Source organism: Protopterus annectens, chromosome 8.part0 (assembly GCF_019279795.1).
Source record: "Protopterus annectens isolate FY-2018-M chromosome 8.part0, PAN1.0, whole genome shotgun sequence".
In the NCBI taxonomy this organism is placed as follows: Eukaryota; Metazoa; Chordata; order Ceratodontiformes; family Protopteridae; genus Protopterus; species Protopterus annectens.
In genome coordinates this window covers 1,605,683,658-1,605,710,769 of record NC_056741.1, presented here as the reverse complement: position 1 = coordinate 1,605,710,769, position 27,112 = coordinate 1,605,683,658, and positions in this window count along the sequence as shown.

The following is a 27,112-nucleotide window of genomic DNA, read 5'->3' as shown; positions in this document are numbered from 1 at the left end:
TGAAATTTTCTTTTTGAGCAGACACGTGAAATTGAAAATATTTGCCTTTTATTAGATTTAGTTCTGACGAAGAATATTTTTATTTTTGATGGTGTTCCCTACCAGCAGTTAACTGGGGTGGCCATGGGTACATCTGTGGCAAATACTTTTGCCAATTTAGTTTTATATGTATGTGAAAAGCTATATATATTCTAAATGAGAATAATGAGTATGCGCGTTTATTTGATTGTTACTGTAGGTTTGTGGATGATTGTTTTTTCATTTGGAAGGGGACTTTGATTCAGTTAGAAAGTTTCCTCTCCTATCTTAACACCACAACATCCTTCCTTAAGTTTAAGATGGACTTTTCCCTAGACAAAATAGATTTTTTAGATGTAAGGCTTTATAAACAACTTGGTAGGTTGGAAACAAGGGTACATAGAAAGGATGTGCATGCAGCAAGGTATTTAAATACTGCCAGTATGCATCCAATGCATATCTATAGAGGTATTATAAAATCTCAGCTGATAAGGGTTAGTAGGTTAACAACTGATGAGGAAGTTTTCTTGGAAGAAACTGAGAAGATGAGGAAAGAATTTATTGAGAATGGGTATCATCCTAGAGATGTTAATATGAGTTGTGAGGAGGTGAAGCAAGGAAGAAGGGGCCCCTATAGACCAGTTTTGGTTCTTTATCCCTGAACCACTTATGTTGCACAACAGAAGGGAAGGTGATAGGTCAGTCAACAGTTCTGTTCTTAGATTTACCACCACTTATAATGCTAATACTAATAATGTCTGTAAAATAATTAAAAGAATTGGATAATTTTGATGTCTCAACCAGACTTAAAAGATTTACTAGGTCCAGTTCCAAGGTTTGCTTTTAGAAATGGTCAAATGTTTAAGCAAATTTTATGTTATAAGGATTTTTTGACTGAATCCATCCCTATACGAGCTAGTATGGGGACCTTTAAGTGTTACAATTGTGTCTGTTGTTCTGATATCAATGATAGTAGTAGTAGCTTCCAGCACCCCACAACAGGTGAATGGTTTAAATTTGTTTCTCGAGCAGATTGTAATACCACTAAGCTAATTTATCTTGCTAACTGCACTTCATGTAATGTTTTTTATGTGGGGAAAACATCTAGGAAGCTTAAAGATAGAATAACAGAGCATAGGTCTGAGATTAAAAGGAAGGTTGAGACAAACGCATTATTCAGACATTTACATGAATTTCGAACACATGCATTTAAATTTAGGTGCATCTGTATGGTACAAATGGGCATTAGGGGTGGTGATCTAGATAATATTCTGTTATTGAAGGAATATGAATGGATAGTACGTCTACAGGCTGATAAACCTCCGGGCCTAAATGGGTCAGTAAGTATAAAACCAGTGTTAGTTAAGCGACAAAGGGAGAATTTATGAGAATTGTTTGGTCTTATCATTTATTCTAATGTTCCTTATATTTTATTTTAATATGGATGATTTAAGTATATGTATATATTTTTATATATGTATTTTATAAGTACAATAGAGTATTTAAGAAATTTAGGTATGATGTGCTTTTAAATAATTTGCATAATTAATTTGGGTCTTTATCTGAATGGCTGGCTTGTTCATGTGATTTTCAAATGTTCCTCTATTTAAATGTGGTTTGTATAAGTTGATTTTATGTGCTGATGAAGGGTGTAGACCCGAAAGCTTCATTAAAGCTGTTTGTTCGTGACTACTGTGTTTTTGGATACTACTTGACATTTTCTGATCTAGTGTATTTTCGTGGTGGAACATTTTTGTGATATCCCCATTTTTTATAGCTGTAAACATCCACTTTGTCAGGCTTGGTCCACATGTGTTGCACTAAGGAGTGCTGTGTATACCTCTGGACGGACCAGATTGTGTCAGACTGTCCATGTTTATTGGTCATATCTCTGGTGTATTCCACAGGATCATTACTGTGATTTGTGTGGTACTTCACTATGATGATCTTATGATGTCTGTCAGTAACTGATGGCGTACATGTCAGTATCAGAAGTGACTTCCTATACAGCATATCTGTTGAAACAACCCCTGTTCCTGTAGCAACATTCTACATTTATACCTGCAATACTTACATTACATTCCCTTGCACTAAGAGGTTGTGACTATTGGTGCTGAGGTATGACTCCACTACATGTTATGGGCATATGTTATATGTGTGTATTTATCTATATATCTATATATCTATATCTATATCTACATATATATATATATATGTATATATATATATATATATATATATATATACACACACACACACACACATAAATATAATATACATATAATATACATCTATATATATATATATATATATATATATATATACACACACACACACACACACACACACATAAATATAATATACATATAATATACATCTATATATAAATATATATATATATATATATATATATATATATATACATATACATATATATATATATATATATATATATATATATATATATATATATATATATATATATATGTGTATATTTAGATATAAAAACATGACTGATTCAACAGTATTTTCACTTACAAGTACTAAACAATTGTAGTAGACAAAGCAGTTGTTCACTACTGTTCAGTAGGGGTACTGAATGATATAGTTGAAAAAACAACAGATATTTTCACAGCTCCAATGGCTTACTCATTAACTGCTTTGACAATAGTGTACAGGTTCCTGGATTCAAGACCTCAAAGGGTGGTTCATTTTGTTGCTAGGCAGAACAAGGACTGTTGCATACAGTGTGGTTAAGTCAGTTTTTTGCTGCTTTACGTGGGTTTTCAATGGTTTGCTTGACGGTAAGCGGTGCTAATGTACAGTTAAATGAAAAGGTGCCTACATTGTGTAGGCTTCGTTTACCATTGCACAAATGTGCTTAGCATTTATATTTAAGGAATGCTTACACCTGCTAAGCATATCTCAGCTCTGGTAACCAGTGATCACATTCCAGTCTGATAAAATAGCAGGGTAATGACATCTTTAATAAGTGTATTTGATTCCATGTACAGAACATGCTTCTATGTGCTGTCATTACAGTATCAAGGGGTGTGAGTATATTGTATGGGACACCTGAGTATACATGGCTAGCACAACAATCTTTTCTCTTTGCATATGTTTCATACATGGGTAGTATCCCAGGTTATATGCAGTCACACTTGCATGTATTGTATCATTACCTTACTACTTTTAACAGTGCTTTCCCAAGTAAGAGTAGAGTGCAGATTGTAGTACTGGAACCATACACTCATGCAGTCAAAGCTGGGCTCTGAGTACTGACTATCATGTTCTTGGTGTGTGAGCTGTATGTTATTAAATATTTGATACTGGATATTGATCTGATATGTGGATATTAACTGTAGACTACTATGTGTTTAGGACATGTCATTGAGGGCTGCTGTCATGTAGTAGTGACATACCTATCTGTGTCAGATGTCTATCTGTCAAAACATTCATCCTAATGCATAACCTGCTGGCTAGCTGATTTCTGTCTGTCCTCTGTACAGATGTGCAGATGTCAGGTATCTATCTTTGCTGCTTACAGGCAATCTATGATTAACTGACACTGACATGACTGCCCAGTTGTGTTATGAATGCCACAGCTGGGAAACCCCACCCTGTATACACCCCATGCTATGGATACCTCAACCAGACTACCACAGTCAACAGAACATGCTTGGGTACAGGTTTCTAACCCAGACACTGGCCATGTTATGTAATATATGTTGCATACATGTCAATTGGAGTACCTCACTGGCCCTCTGTCATAGAAAACCAGATAATTGGATGCTGAATTTAACTGTCACCCTGAGGATCACTAAAGTGGCATCAGTTGATAGATGGCCTGCTGAAAAATGTCACGTGGCATGATAACAGTGTACCCACATCCCCTACTCTTCTCATCTCTCCATGGACATTAGCCTGGTACACAGCTAGGAACACCTGTACCTATGGACCCCAGTACTCATAAATGTGTCAGTGTGCATTACTGAGAATAGCAGTGTCTGTATGTTTGTAAACCTGTAGTTAATAATACCCTGAGGACCTTCTCACCCACTACACTCCCATTGCCATACTTAGAAATGACATTATATGTACCTTGTTACACTCTTCACCCTATGGGGTACCTGGCGCTTGCAGTACCAGCCTAACACTGTTCTATAAATGGGTAGATAGGTGTAGGTTACTCTCTGAGTCCTGGCAAGTGTGTATAAGTGTGTGAGTGTGTATATTTGTGGGAGACAGCATTCTGAGGCCATATTCTCCAAATGCAGTAAACCTTGCCATACATTATAAGGGATAGTGATATTGCTGACATTAGGAGAGCCATGATAAACCCTCACTCTACTATCCCTGTGGCATGTGCAATAAATGCATATCCATGCAGCAGCACTGATTAGATAGAAAAGGAGTGTATTGCAGTCCTGGTCAATGTGTGATTGTGGGTATGTCAGAGCATTATCATAGGTTTCAGTGAGTACAATATCCAATGTGGGATGTGGGTGCTGGGTATACTGTCATTACACCATGGTACCCTCAGTACATGTCCCAAGGTCCACTGTATGAGGACCGCTGGCACCATCATCCATACAGGTAACTCATTACACTATCCAGCCCAATGATGCATGTGCTGTGTGCAAATACTCTGTAACAGAATGAACTCACTGACAAGGTAGTTAGCACTGCTAAACCCAGGTCTGTCAGATGTGTCTATGACTGTCTGTGTTTGTCAGTGTGTGTATGACAGTATCTCATATGATGTATTGTTCATTAACACCCAGTACATCCCCCATTACCATACTATAGAAGGCCTGGTGATGTTCTTCATTTAACAAGAAACTGGGAACACACCACATCCTAAAAGCTCTGTGGTGTGTGCAATTAAGGCCAAACACATTAGTAGTAATATGTACCTAGGTAGGGGTTATACTCTCAGTGTTTCCAAGTAAGTGTGTGTGTATGTGAAGGGATCTACTTCAGTTTGCAGGAAATACATGTCCCAGGAGATCATTTGTCCGAGAACTAACTGGCAAAAACTAACATTTCAGAGGAATCATCTTGTGGAAATTCATTCCATTAAAACTAGCCATAGATGTGTAAATGCCCTCTTCCCCACTGTGCAGCTGTACAGTGATACTGCAGTTGGTATATATAGTTGGATGTGGTTGTTGTGGGCACTGCCACCCTCATTGGGGTTATTGTTGTGAGTATCCCCCTGCTTAGTCTGCTATTATACTGTACAGTTTATGTTAAGAGGTTAAGTATTTGTTAATCACACTATATGTGGTTCTACACCACCCCACACCCTCCAAAGTGGAGGGCTGTGCCACCCACACCAGCACACCTACGTTTACCAACTCCAGGATTGAACTACATTGGGGAAGAGGACATATACCCTGCCAGTACCATCATCAATGACATTAAACTGGCAGACTGATTATTTACTGATGTACTGTTTTGCCTATTTTGTTTTGGTGGAATTACATAGGCCAAAATGAGTTCACTGCAAAATTAAGTACATCTATGTGTACAGTATTCTCTGTGTATTGCATCAACACCAAAGCCTCTGTGTGTGTGTGTGTGTGTGTGTGTGTGTGTGTGTGTGTGTGTGTGTGTGTGTGTGTGTGTGTGTTATTCATATACATTTGGTGTATGCCACCCAGTACACTTACCATTGGCCACTGTAGAAGAGCTGCTGACATCAGCCACCATGCACTCACCTGTATACACCCCGCAGACCTATCAGCCATGTTGCACATGCAGTAACTGTTATACAGACCTGTTACTTGTTTTCAGCTGTACCCAGGATATGACACAGTCAATGTGTCACCACAGTGCCATACCCCTTGTAGGAAAGGACAACAGACCAACATCCTGCTGACACATAGACACCTACAACACAAACTGAATAGATTATGGAGACCACAATCAGTCAGTGTTAATGACAGCTATAATGCATCATGGCTGGACTGCTACACACCCTGACATGTAAGTATTAAGCATTCCAGCTGAAAACATGTTAAACAACATTATATTGCTAAACCTTAGTACATTCACCCTATGCATCAGAACCATATTGTCCCTGCATTGATGGTATATATGACAAGGATGTGGCACAGGTATCATCATATGCACAGGGTGTGTTGTGGGTTTGCGTTTGTGTGTGTGTTAGGACGTTCTTTATCAATTGGGCTGTGCAGTTGTGGTGTGTGTAGGTATGGAGGTGCCCTAGTTCTGTTGATGATGTTTGTGTGTATGTATGCACACAGTTCTGCCATGTGGCTGCCCTATACAGGGGTTTGTTGGACAGCTGCAGACCATACATAGCAGGGTGTACAGTTCACCATGTCTGGCCATGGAGACAGGGAACTGTGCCTGCCAGGGGTTCTATGGGCACTACCATGTAGAAGCCCAGATATGTTACGTTCCCCTGTTGATGACAAATGTCCACTGGATCCTCGTCCCTGTTGGGACCAGCCAGGAGCACATGCACATGGCCTGCTGGGTTGTGGTGTGGACATCACCCCCCTGTGCAGTGCTGGTGCTGGTACTGCCACTACAGGAGCAGCTGTGACTTGTTGCACATCCATGTAGACCTCCACATGTTAGTGTTTCTGACCTATGTCCACGTGGCCGATGCCCTACTCCCACTATATGCTTTAACACAGACACCACATGGTTGAGGATTCCCACCATCTCACCCAACCGTCTTTCCTGGGCCTCTGCAAACTAATGGTGGGCATCTGCATGATCATGGATGTTGTCAAGTACAGCAGAATGAGTATCCCTCTGGAGCCCCCGATTCTGTCTAGTGTAATGTTCCATATATGTCTTTGCCTCCATGATGGCTCAAAACATGCATCTGGTGACACCTGCTGTGGCACTTCTGCCAGGGTCATAATGGCCATCAGTCCTCCTATGAGCACCCCTATACATCTGTCTGTGTGGTACCACACCGGTCATCCAGTTATGGCTGCTGTGTACAGACACACTTGCCATAGTCCCCACACTGTCCTGCCCCATGCCACCACCCACCAACTGTCCCTCATCTATGGCCACTGGTGATGGGATATGTATAGGCATTGTGACTGTGTGTGGGGATGGGGTGGATAAAAGTGGGATGTCAACCGATGGCACAGCTTCAGCCCCTGACAACCCTGTCTGTGCCTCACCATACCTATCATCATTGTCAGAATCTGTATGGACACTATATCAATTTGCCTGCAGGAGGGATCCTGACCCACCTCGCCACCTGTGAGGGGTAAACAAAAAATGTAATTTAAGACCTGCACATTATTGCTTACCTCTACAAACACACACACACACACACACACACACACACACACACACACACACACACACACACACACACACACACACTTACAGGTGAGGTGGCACAAAGATATTACACAGACCTCTCATTACCCAACAGAAAACATGCATGACATACGGCACTCAACAGCATGCACTGCAGCTATACTCAATCCTTCTTACCAACATCATACATCTCTGTGATGCATGAGTTGTGTTAGTAGGTGATGCCCTTTCCCCTGGAACACACTGAACCCATGTACACAGTATTGCTGTGCACCTCTACAGCACCCTGGCTTGTACTGTGTACCATACCTCACAAGTGTATACACCATTGCTGAGTGTGTAAATGTGTGGCAGTTATGTTTGCTCTGTTGCTCACAGCCCCTATGTGTTTGTCTGACACATACCTGGGATGATATGTGGACTGATGTCAATAGTTAATGCCTGATCTCTGATTTTCATATCTCATCAGCAGCAGTGCATGTATGAGCAATAGAATCCAATTACACTGACAACCTTTAAAGCTTACTGTGGATATGAGGAGTGTACACACCCTTGTTGACATGCCAGCCTCTTCCATGATATGCAGTGGGGCACAATACTGCATATGTTAACATTACACACACCTGATAGGTGACATATGACTTGTGCAATCAAATGCAGTATCAAACAAATGTGCTGGTTGTGCAGATGCTGATTGAGAAGCATACAGTATGTGGGTGGCATAGGTGTGCACACCCTTAACACAATGGTTTGTTGCAGCACCTGTTAAGTGAACTACAGCAGTCACTATTCCTGGAAGGGGTATACTAACATGGCGCATCTTCACTTGTCATTATTTGGTCAATTTGCCCTACAAATGTCCCCCAACTCTGCTGGATTGCAAGGTCAGCTCATGTGCACAGCCCTTGGCGGTTGCATAGCGCCATCAGTATTGCTGTGGAGTCAGGGTTATGTCTGGCACAATTCATGACCTTGACTGTGTTCAGATACAGCCATTCCTAGTGAGCTTTGGATGTATGCTTCAGTTCACTGTTGTGTTTCAGAATGACAGGCCTCCCCATCTTCATCTTTACTGCAGATGCTTGACAACTATGGGCCCACACGAGTGTCATTTTGCAGTGTTCCAAATTCAGAACACCATGTCTACCGGCCTAGTTCCTGTTAATGAACAGCAAACCTAAAGGTGTACACTGGCACCAGCAAGGTACAAATTGGGATGGTGGACCTGAGGTGGAGTGAGGTGTTGCTTGTGCACCACATGTATACTGTCTGTAGGTTTCAGCCTTGATCTCAGTACACAATTACACATTTCAAAACATGCCTTTGGGAGACTTGATGATATGCATGTGCTACCTGTAGAGAGCCCTGGATGATGTTTCCTTTAGAACAACTCTTCCATCTGATTACCTTAACCCATACACCACACATATGCATATTCCAGGTGATTGTTGACACAAGTACTGCACAGGCAGTACTTGCCAGACATTCCTGCAAGTCCCTCAGTGTTGCTGCATGTTTCTGGGCAGCCTCCATGACCAGTTTGCAACATGTGTCGTCATCTGTCTTTGATGGGCATTTGTTTATTTTCTACAGTAATGTTGTCCCATACTTTATACACACATACATGACTGTCTGCACTGTTTGCCATGGTATATGCAATGGTGAGGTAAGGCTACTTCTTCCACTCCTGAGTGCTACCTTCTGGATATGGGATCCATTCCATGGTTTGTAAGATGTGTGCAAGCCATGGCTGCCTCTGTTGCAGGTGAGTGGGCAAATGTCATGGACATACTTCTTGGAAAGCAGACCATTACTTGGTGTGACATTGAGGCCCTGTACTTGATGGAAGGTGTGTACTCAAGAAGAGTGAATGCTGTCAGTACCTCAAAAGCTGCTTCCACAATATATATGGAGTGTGTCTACACATATGCTTCCAGTGTTTGTTAAGGTATGTATTCCCCATATTTGTTGTCCTAACATAAGATTCCATATTACACATTCATTTCTCATGTTAGTATCACGTTACATGTTGTAAAAGGTGTGGAATGTGGTATTGTGATTTGCTGTTGTTTAGATAAGGAACAGTTGCCATTGTAACAGTGGTGTATACATAGTTGTAGCCACTGTATAAGGGTAATGTTTCAGACATGTCCCTATTGTAGGCCATTTGTCCCACTATTATGTTAATCTCTGTCCACACATCTTGCACTGACAGGTTGTTAGATATACTGCAAGACTTATACATACCCTTCAGATATGCCACCATGGTGACCACTGTGATACTGTGCAGTCAACAGCAACAATAATTGAACATGTACAGCATGCATTATGGGTTGATGTGTTAAATGTGTGCATGGCAAATACCATGGTCATAACATGGCTGGTGTATTGGCAAACTTGAACAAACAACTCCATACTCACCAGCTACAAGTTGCTGCCCCAGTTGTATACCAGAGGGACCTACATAGTTGTGTGAGAGATGTAATGTCAGTAGCCACACCTGTGGCAATGGTACAGGGTGGGAGCAGCATTTCAGTACATCAACAGTACAAACCCACAATACTAAAGATTATACACATCTGTTCATTACTACACTGCAGCAACAGACTATGTTATCTGACATATGCATGAAGATACTTTACAGATGAAGATGGATAAGCAACAGTGGTCTAGTAATGTGCCCTGGGGCTTATCTGCATGCTCCTCATCCATTGTGTGGGTGGCACCCACTGCCATAATGCTATCTTCAGGTTCCTGGCTTGGCTGGCAGGCGGGTGCCCCAAGGCTGGCAAGGAGATCCTCAGCATGTGTCAGTGGGGGCTGGATGGCATGACTAGCTGGTCCTTCCTAACTGCAACAGCATGCTGATGGGTATGGCAGATCAGATCAGTGCACTGATGTTACACCTGCTCATAACTGCAGTTATGCAGGCCATCATTTACCCTGTGGACGAGCTCATTCCACAGGGCAGTCCTCTCCTGCAGATCATGGACTTTGCGTCCAAATAGGGTTCCATGATGTAGTATGATGAAGTTTATAATGACATAATTTTCCTGGGGTGTATATGCAGGGAGCCATTCCTGGAACATTGTACCTGGAAGACATAAACAGGAAAAAAGGTCAGGGGACCTCATACTGCAAGCTTATAAAAGTTGTTAATTGACATCTCTCCCCCCCACCATATCTGCAACAATAATCTAAACACACAAATTAATTGGTATGTTTACACCCAACCTACTGTTGGGACTTATATCCTATTGTTCAACAAATATTGAAATGTGCTTCTATTCATGTTTCATATTTAAACACTATCATTGGTGGCCTGTTGCTATCAGTGTAACCTGCATGCCATTGTAATGGCCACTGTGGTTCCATATATGCATGTGTTCTGTTTGCTATGCAACTGTTCCAAATCTGGTGTTTTGGGTTAATGGGAATATCTATGCATGCTGTTATAACTAATCCTGGATTGTGTCAATTGTTACTAACCCACATATGTTCTAAAGCTGCAACACCATAGCATGTTTTGGAAGGCTGTTCCCAGCGGATCCACCTCACCCACCTCATCTGGCCGTGGCAGTGGGCCCCAGCATGTCTGGGACCCACCCCAGGACCTCCTCGCCCTCTGGTCCTGCACTACCTTCAGGTGGAACCCCCTCAGGGGATGGGGCTCATTCCCGCCTGGGAGCAGGCGTGGACAGGATCCTGTCACCTGAAGTCAGGTTCAGGGTCTGGTGTGTAGGGAGCTCCGCAGAGAGCTGTGAGATCTGCTATGCCAGCTTGAGGGTCACGTGGCACAATTAGATGTTCAGCCTGCCCCTTCTGCTCAGCCCCTAGCACAGCCAACTTCAGGGCCGTAAAGGTGCAGTGGTGACTGCCCATGGGTGGGGACCTCAGTCCCACTGTTTCCATTTGGGGGCTTATGGGCTTCCGATTTCCAAACACCCCTCCCTGTCCAAGGTGTTTACCCCCACATGTGTCATATACTGCCACTGTATGCTGTCTTGTCTGTCTTGTCTGTCTTCTGACCGAACCTACCTCTCCAAATATACCTACTATCCTTCCCCAACATCCCACTCTCACCTTAAAAAAAAAGGGCAGTTTGTTTCCAAAAATAATTTAGCACCATACATAACTGTTCGCACCCACTTACAACTGCTTAAAAGTACCTTAATCACTCTGTATCCAACAGCCCTTGTTCTGCCCAGCAAAAAAATAATCAGCCCTTGCAAGTGTCGAACCCAAGACCCTGCACATCACAGCCACAGCCATTTACCACTAAGCCATCTGAGCTAGCGTTATGTGTGATGTTTTCTCAAACATGTCATGCAGCACCGTCATTCAACAGCAGGGAAAATTTATTTATTTATGTATATATATATATATATATATATATATATATATATATATATATATATACATATATATATATATATATATATGTATATGGGTCTAGGACTATTGCAAGAAGTTGCAATAGCCAAACCCAACATCACCAAACACATTTTAATGAAAGCGCTTTTACCAAAAAAGCACTTTCATTAAAATCTGTAAAAAAAAAAAAGAAAAGAAAAAAGCATTTATGCAGGGGGGCTACACCCTCCTGCACCCCCCATGTGGGGGGCTGTGACTCCCACACCTCCCTACTTCAATATTTTCATTCCAAGACTGCACTACAGTGGGGAAAAGGAAATCTTCCCTTATCTGCACTGTAGTACGGTCTCCACAACAGCATACTTACATGAAAATGCTGCTTCGGTGGACAGCATTTTTGCGTAAGTATGTTCATGCCATGAGTGTTTTGTACAGAACCCATATGTATGCATATATGTAGACATACATGGCTGTATATATATATATATATATATATATATATATATATATATATATATATATATATATATATATATATAGTGCATTCAGACATCGGATCCACACTCTGAACCTCCTTCCTCCACAGCTGAACTGTTCTGCCTTGCTACAGAATAGAGCATCACATGTGGACAAAGCCTAACATTAGGGGGATATATAGGGACAGATCATAGATATGCCTATTACAAACCTATGAAGTTTGTGCATGATACATTTCACATTACCATGACTGTTCTGTAGGTGGTGGGGTCTGAAACTCATGTGTCTGTCAACTTCATTACTTCCACCTTCAGCTATTTGCCAGACTAATATAGATGTTTGGAGGAACAGAACAAAGACTATGATGGCTTAAATCTTGACATTCTGTGCAGATCTGCACAGTTGGCATGCATGACCCACTGCCCACAGGGACAGATACTATGTCCATGGCAGTTGTTCATCAGGACATCATCACAGCATGTCTTGATGGCACATATAAATCTTTCAACATCATCTATGCCATTACAGACCAAGTACTACATTCAATTACATGCTGACATGTTTCATTTACCTGTGTTATTATTATGCTCTCTTCTGTGTTCCAGTTGATATCTTCTTGTTTGTTTTTTTTTTTTTAGTATTATTTTTGTTTTTCCTTTTTTTTCTTATTTCTCTCTCTCTCTTTTTCCACTGCAGGGATTGAGCTGGTCTGAATAGTTTGCAGCATGGCTTTTGTAGGTGATGCTCATGATCAGGTGATGGCCTCTGCACCACTTGGTTTTCCCCACTTGCTAATTGCATGCAGGCACCTGTGTAGTTTTTCTAATAGCCAATGTCATAGCAACCCACTACTATAAATGACTTCTTCATGTGGGCATTGTCCCTTTACCTTTCCTGTATGGAAGACATCCTTCCTGTGTGTGGGCAGTGGTGTTACAGACAGACCTCTTACAACAGGACTTGCAGACACAGGCCAATTACATGTTTGTATAAGGTTCCAGAGCTAGGGACAGTGTGTGAGTATTACTGTTATATGCATTGAATGCTGCTAGTTTTACAGGGTTTGTGTGTACATGCTAGTTTTGCATGGGATGCAGTCTGTCTGCATAGCTCTCAGTTGTGGGCCTATCCACATGATGGCAACTGGATTGTCTGTTATGTTTTGTTTGTTCCCCACACAGGTCTTTTCCCTGATATATCAGTGGCATTCTCTCTGTTGATTGCTATCAGTACATGGCAACATCCATTTGTTTCTGACTTCATATTCCTGAGTAAGGGTATGTTGCAACCAATCCTGTAACACCAGCAACTTTCACAGTGTATAACAGCAATATTTCAAATATGGCCCTGTGTTTCAGCCTCTGTCCTTCACCTATATATCAGGCTTTGTCCAGATGTCATGCAGTAAGAGGTTTATAGGTAATGGTCTATCATTATTTAGTGCTGACATTCCTGCTATCATTCCAGTGATGTGGACTCCCACACAAATTGTGGGGTAGGTTCCATATATATTAGGGCTACAGCTGGACAAAACATGTGTGACCCTGTATAATCCAGAGGTCAGTGTATGGAGAACACTGTTATATGCCCTTGTAAGACATTTTATGAGGAGGGGTATTAAATGTTTTTAACCTAGGCTGTTATAACATGTGAGGGATATCAGTAATAAGAAACATTAAGGTATATAGCTGTACATTTTCATACATTTCACCATCGGAACAGTGGTGGGCTAGAGCTTACTGTCTTACACATAGTTCTGTTTGTCAGTGTCATAGTGACATTTTACGTTAAGCAATATTATGTAACAGATACATTTACATTGTGACAACTAATACTTTTCCCCCTAGGGGATGAGTACAGAGTGTAATTGGAGGCTGTTGAACTACATCTGTAATTAAGTGTTGATTGATTCTTATCTTCAAGGCAAGTGTGCTTTTTACTGTTGTACTACTTGAAGGCTTTAGCCTAGACAGCAAAGTATGCTATGTTTTGCAGATTACTGTATCATATATTTTGTTTGAGAGTTGCATTAATCAGGTATGTATTTCAAACACCTGACTGCTATATGAAATGGCATAAACAACTGAAATAGTACACAAATAAACATTTCTATGTATGCAAACTGTGTGTGATGTCCTGTCCTTTGCATTGTGTTTGGGTATATGTTTCATGCAATAATTCTCATTTGTAGGAAAGAATTAGACACTGGCCATTTGAAAAGGTGGCAACTAATGGCTGTTTGATATCCTGTGCATCATCTATATATACTCTTTTTAGATATAGCTATAAGTATTTATATATTTATATGCGTATGTATGTGTACGTATATATATATATATATATATATATATATATATATATATATATATATATATGTGTGTGTGTGTGTGTGTGTGTATATGTATCATTGGAATGTTTAGTGCTTCCACATTGTACATTCCCTATGGTAGACTGACTGTTCTGCGTGATATGTTAGAAAAATCATCCCACCATCTTACAGCTGAAATGGCTTGCTGGTAACTTGTTGTGGCTTTGTTGTGCAGGGTCCTGGGTTCAAGACTTGCAAGTGCTGGTTATTTTGTTGCAAGGCAGATCAGTTCAGCTGTGGAGAGAAGGATAATGGCAATAATTACAAGAGATCTCTATTTTGGACCCCTTCACCCCCATTAGCAGTGCCTTTGGTCAGATGTTTTGCAGTGAGTGGTTCAGAGTGTGGATCCGATGTCCGAATGCAATACATGTATATATATATATATATATATATATATATATATATATATATATATATATATATAATATGTGTGTATGTATATACATACATCTACATATATATAAATACATTTTCCCTACCGTAGAATGACTGTGCTGCATGATATGTTTGAGAAAACATCACACTTGTGTACAGCTCAAATGGCTTAGTGGTAACTTGTGTCTATGGTGTGCATGTCCTGGGTTTGAGACTTGCAAGAGCTGATTATTTTGTTGCAGAACAAGGGCTGTTGGATACTGAGTGATTAAGGCACTTTTAAGCAGGTGTAAGAGGGTTTGTGCTGCGGTAAGCAATGCTACCTTCCGGTTAAATATGCTTACAGACAGTTAGACTGAAAGTTCTTAATCTGTATAGGCACTGCTTAGAGTTGGGCAAACAGGATTAATCCCGCTTACTGCTGCTTAAAAGTGTTTACTCCCGCTTACCCCCATGCTAATTTCTTTAAAAGAAAAGAAAAAAGGGGTGATAGGAAAGTGGTGAAAAAGGAGGCACAAAGAGGGAAAGACAATAGGGAACGTAGCTAGGGATGTGCAGGATGGATGTAGGGAAGATCCATAGCTATCCATTTCTTCTACAGCAACAGCTGTGCATATATATTGAATTTGAAGGTAAATTTGGAAACTCAATCCCCTGAGAGAGGACAACAATAATGTGTTGTAAAGCTAGTTAGACCAGATTACATGTGTCCAGTGAACATGTGAAAAATGGGCAGCTATGTATAGGGCAAAATTTTTTTTGGGAGCAGATTGGCCTTTTTTTTAAGGTGTGGAGAGGTATGTTGAGCAAGGATAGTGAGTATATTTGGGGAGGTAGGTTGGGTAGGAAGACAGACAAGACAGATAAGACAGCATACAGGGGCAGTATATGACACATGTGGGGTATAAACACCTTGGACGGGGAGGGGTGTTTGGAAATTGGAAGCACATGAGCCCAAAAATGGAAACAGTGGGACTGATGTCCCCACCCATGGGCAGTCACCTCTGCACCTTCACGGCCCGAAGGTGGCTGTGCTGGGGGCTGAGGAGTAGGGGCAGGCTGATTCTCTAAATGTGCCACGCAGCCCTTACGCTGGTGTAGCAGATCTCCAAACTCGCGGTGGAGCTCGCTATGCACCAATCCCTGGACCTGATTTTGGTTGACATGATCTTGTCCATGCCCACTCCCGGGGGGGGTGAGCTCCATCCCCTGAGGTGGTTCCACCCGAAGGTGGTGCAGGACCAGCTGATGAGGATGTCCTGGGGTGGGTCCCAGACGTGCTGTGGCCCGGTGCTATGGCCAGATGAGGTGGGAGAGGTGGGTCCACTGGGGCCGGCCTTCCCAAAACATGCTATGGTGTTGCAGTTTTAAACCATATGTGGGTTAGTAATAGTCAACACAATCCAGAATTAGTTATAACAGCATACATAGATATTCCCATTAATCCAAAAGACCAGATTTGGAACAGTTGCATAGCAAACAGAACACATGCATATATGGAACCACAGTGGCCATTACAACGGCATGCAGGTTACATTGATAGCAACAGGTCACCAATGATAGTATTTCAACATGGAACATTAATAGAAACACATTTTAATATTTGTTGAACAATAGGACATATATCCCAACATTAGGTTTTGTGTAAACATGCCCATTGATTTGTGTGTTTAGGTTATTGTTGCAGATATGGTGGTGGGGGGGAGATGTCAATTAACAACTTATATATCTGTGCAGTAGTCACAACTTTAATGATCATTGCTCTAATCATTACTCTACAGGTATTATTACAATACCCTATGGCCTTGGTTTGAGCAGTGGTATGTTTGTACACAGTGTATACTTCAGCTGTTTTATAGCTAAATTCTACATCTCTTACCTGGTAGACCTGTGGAGGGAATGTTTGTTAACACTACCCGACTGTTTCTACATATATTCCCAGATTCCGAGTTACTTTTCATACCTCTCAATCTCGTAATGCACACACTCTGGACAAAGCTTGACAACATGGGGGTACAAATAGGGACATATTTTGAATATTGCTCTCACACACTTGGAGAGTTGCTAGAGTGACAGGATTTGTTTTAATATACATTTTCTTAAGGTTTTGAGGTCTGAAAATAAAATGTATGTCATTATTTAGTGACAACAATTCTGAGATCATCTCACTGATTTGTCAGCGGGATAGAGGAACAGGCAGAAAATTTGAGCCAATTATCTGGGCATTCTGCAAAATACTGTACAGTTGAGAGTATGATTATTATACATACAGCTTACTACCACTCCCAGGATTCTAACCATGGCTGTGTCTGCTAAAAATACAACAATTTAAGCTTCATCAGTGTATGCTATTTGGCTATTGCAGTCTATCTATTCAGTGTTTTCTGTCTAAGTCTCTCTTGGTTGTACAATCTGATCTTATACTTACAACAGTCTTATACAGGCATTCCTAGACATTTTTTTATGTAGCACAGTGTGGGTAATACTGGCTAACACAACTCACAGATATACATGGGATATTCCCCTTATGTTGCCTTCTGCAGGGACATAGGCAGTCTCTCATTACTTCATAACTGTACATTTTGTGATCTGCCAGTGATTGGCCAGACTACATCAGCATTCCATACTACATAGACAACTGTGCTGCTAACCTGTATGTACAGTTCCAAAGTTGTGTGCAGTTGACAGTTACATTTTATGTACTCTATCTAGGGTAATTCCACCTGTGTACTGTGTATATGTCTGGGCCCATATTCATGGCATGTCCATCTTTCAGACGGTGACCGATATTGACTTCTGGACAGTGAGTATGGATGACTGCTGACATGGGTTTTGCTGAGAAGCATTGTGGCTGGCACTGCAGTTGTTGGAACATGGCCGTGTCATCCACAGTGCTGCCATAGGCCACCGAGACACAACCCTCCATGCCTACATGCTGACCACATCCAGACAATATTGAACACGCAACAACCTAACACACGGACCCCTGCATATTGTACACATGCAAAAATCTATTCTGTAGATTGGGCCAGCTCAGGTAATCTGTGCTCCATTGTTATTACACCTTACACTTACATGTTACTGCATTTCTACATGGGATTGTGGGGGGGGGGGGCACACCTGATGACTTTAAACATTTGCTATGACTGTACTGGTATTTCAGGTACTTTGTTAGCTTCCATTTAATTTTGTATTCTGACCTATCATGCAGATTGGAGGCATATCAGTAGAGTACAGATCTTAGGTTTTATTGGCCTACATTTCAGTTTCAGACTTCTTACCCTTCAGAACTAATATACAACTGCCAGACCTGTTGCAGTCTGTCTGTGTAGGTCTGGAGGGGGTGTTAACCATTGCCATCAATTGGAGGCCTTAGTCCAGCCTTTCTTTATGGTCGTCTACACCTGTCCTGCTGGCTGAGGCTGGTGGTGGGTATGTGTGCCTCACTGGCATACATGTGTGTGTCCTATGGACACACATTTGGGCCACCACATGTACTACAGTGGGATTCGTCACCTTGTCTAGTACTGTCTAGTATATTGACACCAGTATTTGTTATGGATTTCTTGCTGCCCATATAGGTATCCACTACCTGCTGCCATCCCATTCAGCCACCCTATTCCCTTGCATGCTCATGTCCATACCATATATACAACTATCAGAACATACTATTACATTCAGCAATTGATAGGAAGAGTGACTTACCTTGTGGCTGTGGCAGTATAGAGAACTATGTCGGATGCACATAGTACACTCCCTATACATAGTAAAGCACAGGTAGTGTCATGTTTGGCATCCCTTTTACTGTATGTGCGAGTCAGAAAGAGGTGTCATTCCCTGGGTCACTACCGTGTCAGTGTATGTGCTATCCGTTGCCTCTTTGCCAAGGCCTGGGATTACTGGGCATGCCTCCTTCTGCCTACATGGGCAGGCTCAGGTTGTTCCACCTCCGAGTCCCTCTGTGTCTGTGCTGGCCTTGGCAATAGTGGGGGGCTGTGTGGCCTTGCCCCATGCTGTTCCTGCTGCAGCTGTTTCCGCAGGATCATATTGTGTAGCAAGGCACATACTATGAACATTTGTGTACATGTACCTGGAGAGTACTGCAAGGCTCCACCGGATGTGTCCAGGCAGTGGAACCGTGACTTGAGCATCCCAAACACACACTCTGTTATGATTCTGGTTTGTGCATGTGCCTTATTATGGAGTTTTTGTTCGGGTGTTTGAGTATTTCTGATGGATGTCACCAGCCATGGCTCCAGTGCGTAACCAGCATTCCCCACTAGGTGGCCGTATGGGATGTCCCCACTGGCAAATGACTGGTACAGATGTGTCATATGCCAGATATGGGAGTCATGATAGCTTCCAGGGCTGCCAGCACACACATTCAAGATAATTCCCTGGGCATTGCACATGACCTGGCAGTTGATGGAGTGGAAGTCCTTGCGGTTTATGTAGACCCTACCCCGCTCACCTGGTAGTGCTTTGATGTGTATGTGCATGCAGTCTATAGCGCCCACTACCTCTGGGTATTCTGCTGTTTGGTGGAAGAGACACATATTTATGGTCAGTGCCTCACAGGTGTTGAGGAAATATATGTGCTCACTGGCATGTGCTGAACTGGTGAAGCACCCTGGATGCTAATGCTTGTGAGGTCCCCATGGTATCCCCAGTTGCCTTTTGGAAGGTACCTGTGGCTCATATTCTTAAGCCTACACATACCTTGGTATCCACTTTGGTGGGTTTCCCTCTGTTGGTTCTGTGTGTGAGGTGTGGCTGGCACAGCTCAACAATTTGCTGTAGAATGTCCCTGTCCACTCTATAGCACTCCACTATCTCCAACTCATGTAGCCCCTCGTAGGTTACCCTGGGTCTGTACACTCTTCTCCTTCTCCTCACTGTGGGTTGGTTATCAGTATTCACATCCTCACCACCCTCAGCCTCTTGCACATATTGATGTATGAGAGTGACAGCAGCCCCTAGCATTTTGCTAGTTTTGTCAGGTAAAATTTCCCCATTTTTGTACAGCGATGGTATAGAGTTTGTGGGAAAAACCAGACTGGAAGGTGTTTACATAGTTTATAGTAGTGTGCTAGGCTGTTCCACGTGTAATTGGCTGATTCTGATACATTTCACCCGCCAGCTATGCTAGTTCTCCTTGATTGCCTTCCTTCTGCTGTTTTCCCTTCCCATTTCCTTCCCGTTTAAGCCCCAAGGCGCAGCGCGCATACCCAGTGCTCAGATTTTTTTTTTTTTTGTTTAAAACCTGGTGCACGGCATGCACATCAGTTTAGGCAATGTAAACACTGCTAGGCAGCTTCAGACACACTCCCTTCCTTAGCTGTACTTAGCTAAGGGCAAACACGGGCCACAGAGCTCCAATAAGCTTGCTGCATGCACGACACTCCCCATTATGAGGTCATCTACCTTTTATATTTATACAATGGTGTTGCAGCATCTACACGGTTGGGTGCAAGCTAACACTGAGAGAAAATCTGTGATTCAGTATCAATGCCCTCATTTGCATAAAACAGAATGTTAATTTGCAGTTACTACACTCACACTGAGCCTTCCCCCTTAACTACTACTATTCCCTGGTATTGTTGTCTTATGCATGCCATTGACTATTCTGGAAAAATGCTGATTTGGGTTTAAAAGCTTATTTTCAATGTTTTTCTTATTTTTGGGCCAATCCCATTTGCGCACCGCTGCCCTATGTTTAAACGTCTGAAATCTGCCAAAAAAAGTTATTTTTTATAATTTTGCAACTATTTCTCATGCCAATGGCCATATATTTGGCCATTGGCATGCCTACTACTATGAATACATGCTTTCTTTAGAGCTGTCATGCCTCCATTTTGTAATCTGCAGAAATGTATTGGGTTAGTAATCGAATACATTTCTGCAGGTTACACGATTCCTGCATAAGAAGGAGGTGCATAACAATAGTTACTTACATTACAGTAGCATGCACCCTAAAAAGACAAAAACAAATATAGTAAAAGGACAATTGGTCAGAATAAGCAATTTAACTAAAGATAATAAGTTTTTTCAAGAAGAGGCAGATAATTTTTGTAAGAGGATGTTTTCAAGAGATTATCTGGCTGAAGAAGTTATGTTATGTAAGTCATGGATAATTGAACATAGAGAAATAGGTGTCAGTAACAGGGAAGCAAGAGCAGAAAAAACTGGAACTAGTAGTAACAGAAAGATAATGCCGGTCACTGACAGCTTGGATTCTTATGCAGTTAAGAATATAATTATGAAAAAGTGGGAGCTATTTGGAGCATACCCAGAAATAACGAGAATTATAGGAGAAAAAACATCCATTACACAAAAGAAAGCCAAATGTTATAAACATTTCTTTCAAGGAAAATTAAATAGATCAAGGCAACCATCAGAAAGGAAGGGGATGGTTAAGTGTTATAATTGTAACGTGTCAATATTTGTATACAGAGTCTGAAGATTTTGTGGTAGGTAGTAATAAAATTTGCATCAAAGGTCTGTTTACTTGTAAGTCAAAAAATGTAGTTTATTTAGCCTTCTGTGTACCATGTAAATCATATTATATCGGAAGAACTACATGAGAATTAAACAGAAGGATATATGAACACAAATATGCAATACAGAGTAGTGATGAGAAAAATGCATAAAGTAAGCAGTATAAAAGTGGACTTTGTAAAGTAGAAGTTAAGTTTATAGTGCTGGAGGCTTTAAATAATGTTCAGAAATTATTTAATATTGAAGAAGAGCTGGGGTGGATGGAATATTGCTGGCAGGTAAAACGTAATGCCTGTTTTCCACCTGGCTTAAACAATACTGAAGATTTTGTAATGTTTTTAAAAAGGAAAGGGTTAAAACACTAAGCATTTGACCATGTGTTTTATCATGTGATTTTACTTGTGTATTTAAAATGTTTGTTGATATAATTTCCTCAGTCTGAAGTCATCTCTGGCACTAAAAGAGAGGCAAAAACACTTACTTTGAGGTGTTTTATAACAAAGCCATGTATTTTTCCAGTTTTGTCAACTTTTTTGTGAACTTTTCTGTTACATTCTGAGAACTCACATCATCCCATAAGGATTTTCACTTCAAAAAATATGCATATGACAAGTGCAGAATTATCCTACAACTTTGAATGAAGGACATAGGTAAGGAGTTACATTCTGAAAAGCAAGCAGAATGGACAAATGGAAGCAAATATTAACAGCTGAGCAACATTATATGTTAAAGTATTTGTAAGTGGTTACCACCTTCTCACAGAACGAGCAGTTAGAATATTACATTTGACTCAGTTTTTTTCTATAGCTTGCAGTCAAGCAGATCACTGCAAAGCTCACCCATTCTTACCAACATCGATGGAAGATTAACACTGCCCTTAATTAAATAGGTTTTCATTTAATATTCCAGATGAACATTTGCCTTCACCCATGCAGTTCTAGAGACTGGCTTTAAAAGCTGCCAGGGAAGTACTCCTGCATGATATACAAGGGGACACTGTTAGGACATGGTAGATACCTTCAATTAGCATCACACTGGTACTTTAATGTGATAGTATAGATGTAGGTTCTTAGAGTGGACATTTGCTTTGCCACTAATTCTACTTAACTAAGGGAGTTCAAAGAATACAGTCTCATTCAAAGCATGGAAGGATAAGCATAGATCTATCTCAGGACCTTGTGCAAAACTGAATAGAAAAATGGGGGTTTCACCATAATCAGAGTAGTTAAAGGAACTAAGGCCAGATATCATTTTACGGATGAAATGTTGATCTCTCTTGTTGATTAAGGTGCTTAGTGAGATACATGTCAAAGGGGATCATTACATTCAAAGACTGTCCTGATAAGGAAGAATTAAGAGTGACTACAAGTTCCTTGGATTTGTAGATACCACAGCTGATAAAAGTTGTGCAAATAGAAAGACTTTATAGCCACAGAAGAGACATGGTAGTCAAATTAAAGTTACTGTAAACATGAATATCAAAGTTTCGGATGACTGGATCACATTTAAATGGAATGTTCTCTATATGGTATGCCGAAAAGACACTAGATTTACAAAAGGAAGCTATGCTGCATTTATTGGAATTTAAATCAGCCCATAACTGACACCAAGCATTTGGTTGGTCCAGACTTTGCTCAAGATTTTAAGTATCACAATGGGATTTGATAACACGTCTGTATTACAAGATCGAATGCTTAGGTGATCAAACACCTAAACATCGAACTTGTAATATTGAACTCAAAAACATCAAACGGAGCAGGAAAACACGTCGGTCAGTCACAGAAAAAAAAAATAACTTTACACCCAGACTAAGTGGGGGGGGGGGCTGTGTCCCTCACACACACCCTAACTAAATATACCAACTCCAAGATCACTCTACAGTAGACAAAATGGAAAAATCCGGTGAACGGCCAAGGGAAGTCTTTTCCTCCATTAAATCATCCGTTGGCTTTTTTCTTTCACTATTACAATTTCAATGTTTAGGTGTTAGAACACCTAAACATTCATTCTTGTAATATATACCCTTGATAATCACCCCAACTTTACACACAGTATTTCCAGATGCAGCTCTCTGCATCAAGTGCAATTTCCCTTAAGAGCACACACAGACCACAGTCAATCTGGGGCTGGTTTCTCCCTCTTTCTGCAGATCCCCAATAAGTCTCCTCACCTGCACAGCTACAGAGTTGAGATCTCCACTGAGTGACCATACCAAGACCTACCAACACCTTCTCTGTCCAGCCAGTGCTTTATGTCCCTGCCTAAGCACCTGACACACACATTCTGAAGTTTGATTTACACACACAAACACACACACACACACACACACACACACACACACACACACACACACACACACACACACACACACACACACTTGGGAGAGGCTGGCACATTTTTACTAGTTATGTCCCCTTCTTCCCCGACTATAAGGTAGTTACCACTGCCACCAGTCAACTCCATATCAGCTACTTTAATGCTCTTAAAGGGTGTCCAATCTTACTGTGTAATATCAATATTAATACAAATGGCAGTTTGACCAAGAGCAAGGCTATTAAGAGTGGCCCACACAATGTCACCAAATAAATATGCAGGTACTTTAAAAACTTAAATATCTTTACACAGATCAGCCACAATTAAATGTTTATATATATTTAATAATTAATAAGAGAACAAGACAATACTAAACATATATTCACAGTGATAGAGTTCAAAACCACAAGGAATATTTAAAACAACATTGCAGGGCAATATTAAATAAATAAATAAAGAAAGAAAAAACATCTAAACTAAGCTTTACTATCTTCCTGACTGTATCTAAGAGAGTTATACTGTTCCCTAAGAAACTTACTTCATTAGTGCAAAGCAGATGTGTGGTGAATTGTTGTCAGTTCCAAGACAGAATAAAGAATGCTCTGTCTCTCTAATAGACTTTTTTAAATTAGCATCTCAAATATTACTGCTGGGATAGCTTGCAGAATGACATCATTTCTTTTCATCTGACTCTATCCCAGGTGAAACCCCCACTGCTGGAAGCTGCCAGCATTTAGCATCTACCAGTGAAATACATAGGCCTCAAATCTTTGGCAGATGATGGAAGTCATAAAATAATTGCATTCCTTCACATTTCAAAACTAGTAATTATTTCACCCTAAGGACAATACAGAAATCTTTTCAACACAGACTCTGTGTCTCTAGCTCACTGAAAACTGAAAGATAACACCTTTTATTGCGTAGCCATAAAGTAATTTAATTTCATCTATTTTTCTGAAGTTAACCTCCTGTATTCCACTTTCCACTGTTAAAATATATACATTTAAACAGTTGCAATAGTGTATGTACATTTCTGTTCTCTTCCAGTAGGACCCACTATGGTTACATTTTAAGCACAAGCACTTTGTAAAATACCTTTTTACCACACATGTCTGTACAGACCAGTTTGAAATAAATATGACATATAACTCTACTATAATCGTAACACAAACATTTTATATAAATCATGTTGATAGTCACAAATGACATATATTTATTTACAAAATTCCAGATAGCTGTGCTGGCTGTATCCCCCTTTGTCACACTTCTTCCCCCACTCAAAGTCTCAAGCTAGTTTTTCAAGTCACCCTTGAAAAACATTGCTTGAGAGGGATAAGCCTATCTGGGAATACATTACCCGATACCCTGTCTTGAGAGCCCATCTGTGTTGGTATTGCTAATCCCACTGGGGTACTGCACTGTCATATCATATGCCTGCAACACTAGGCTCCACTTTAGTAATTGGGATTTTGCTGGTTGGTTCCCTGTAGCCACAGATCCCCCTCAAAATCCTCCTGCCTCATACTGCAAATATTTAGCACAAGGGCCTCCCTATCATGGTAAGATTTTATGATGTTAATATGGTACAGTTTGTTCCCCTGCCTCCTGCCTAGCAGTTCTACCATGTAGTTAACAGCACTGACCTTCCTTACCACTTTGAAGGGTCCCTCCCAAGCTGTCTGCAGCTTGTTGTGTCCCACAGGAATGAGAACCATAACCTGCTGTCCCATAGCATACACACTAGCTCGAGCATTCCTGTCATATCAAACCTTTTTCTGCTGTTAGACTTCTGCCAGGTTCTCTTGGGCCCAGCCCATCAGTTCCTCAAGCTTTGTCCTGAGGCTTAGGGGGTTCCCTTCAGAATCTCGAACACCTGAAAACCTGAATGTAATATGGTCGAGACCATATGATCGAGTTTTCAGGAGCTCAAAATTCTGACCGAAGATCTGCATACAGTGCGGAACAGGAGATTTCCCTTTTCCTTGCTGTAGTGCAATCTCAGAGTTGGTATATTTAAGAAGCCCCCCTGCAGAAACGTTTTATTTTACTTTTTTTTTTGTTGGATTAATTTCAGAATTTCGCTTCTGAAAACTCGATCATATGGTCTAGACCATATGACATTTGGGTTTTCAGGCATTCGAGATTCTGAAGTGAATCCGGTTTAGGATAAATGCCACAACAGACCTTGTGGGATTCACACTCACCCTTCCCACTCATCACAAATCAAATCCCCTCACCCTATGCCCATACAACAACTCAAAGGATGAAAAAACCTGTGGATTCCTGGGGTATCTCTCTGTAAGCAAACAACATATGGAGCAAATGTTTGTCCCACTTCCTCTTAAACTGATCTGCAAATGTCCGTAGCATGGTCTTTAGTGTAGCGTTTAACCTCTCCACAAGACCATTAGTCTGCGGATGGCAGGGGTGGTTTTTAGGTGCTTCACCCCATACTGCTTCCACAGAAAAGCCAGTAGGTCTAACATGAAATTGGCACCTCTGTCAGTCAGTATTTCTTTTAGGAAACCTACCCTATTAAAAATCTCTAAAAAAACACTGCCTCAGGGTATTTGGTAGCATAGTCTACTACCACTAGGCTATACTTCTTTCCTATGAAACCTGGGGTGCTCAGAGGCTCCACAATATCCATAGCTACCCCCTGAAATGACTCCTGAATCACAGGCAAGGGCATTGGAGGAGCTTGTCTCCTGCCTTGACTACTTTTTGGCACTGCTCACAGGTCCTGCAGTACCGTTACATCCCTGGAAGTCCCTGGCCAATAAAAGTTCTGCTAATACATCTCTTGGCACCGTTTATGCCCATATGACTTGCAGTATACATATTCCCTTGAGAATCAGGTGCCTCCCTGGCTACCTCTTTGAAGACTTACAACTTAGGGTCTAAGAGCTGAGGCTGTCTCAACTCTCTCTATGTTACTCTTCCCAGCTCCCTTCCACAGGAAGACTGGTATCCTCTGACAATGATGCCTTACTGTCAGGTTGGGTACTATTACTCACCTCTGCCTTTACAATCACTCTGTTCAAGGGAACATCAGTACCCACCAGCAGCTGTGGCTCACCTTCAGTCTCACTGCTACAGGGTAGCTCCCTCCCTGAAGTAACCATCTCACCAGTCCAGGCTTCAAGTGTGTGGTCTGTCTGGGTTCCTCCAAGAATACCAGACCTACATACTTGTCTCCAAGCTTGACTGCGTGTAACTGCATGCACACAAGGTACTGCATTATCAGAATTGCTCCCCATCAGGACATCTGCAGGGATATCCTCAAATACACCTACTTGATTGCTTCCTTTTCTACCCTCCCAGTGAAGGTGAACTCTAGCCAAAAGGTATCTGCCAACCAGATTC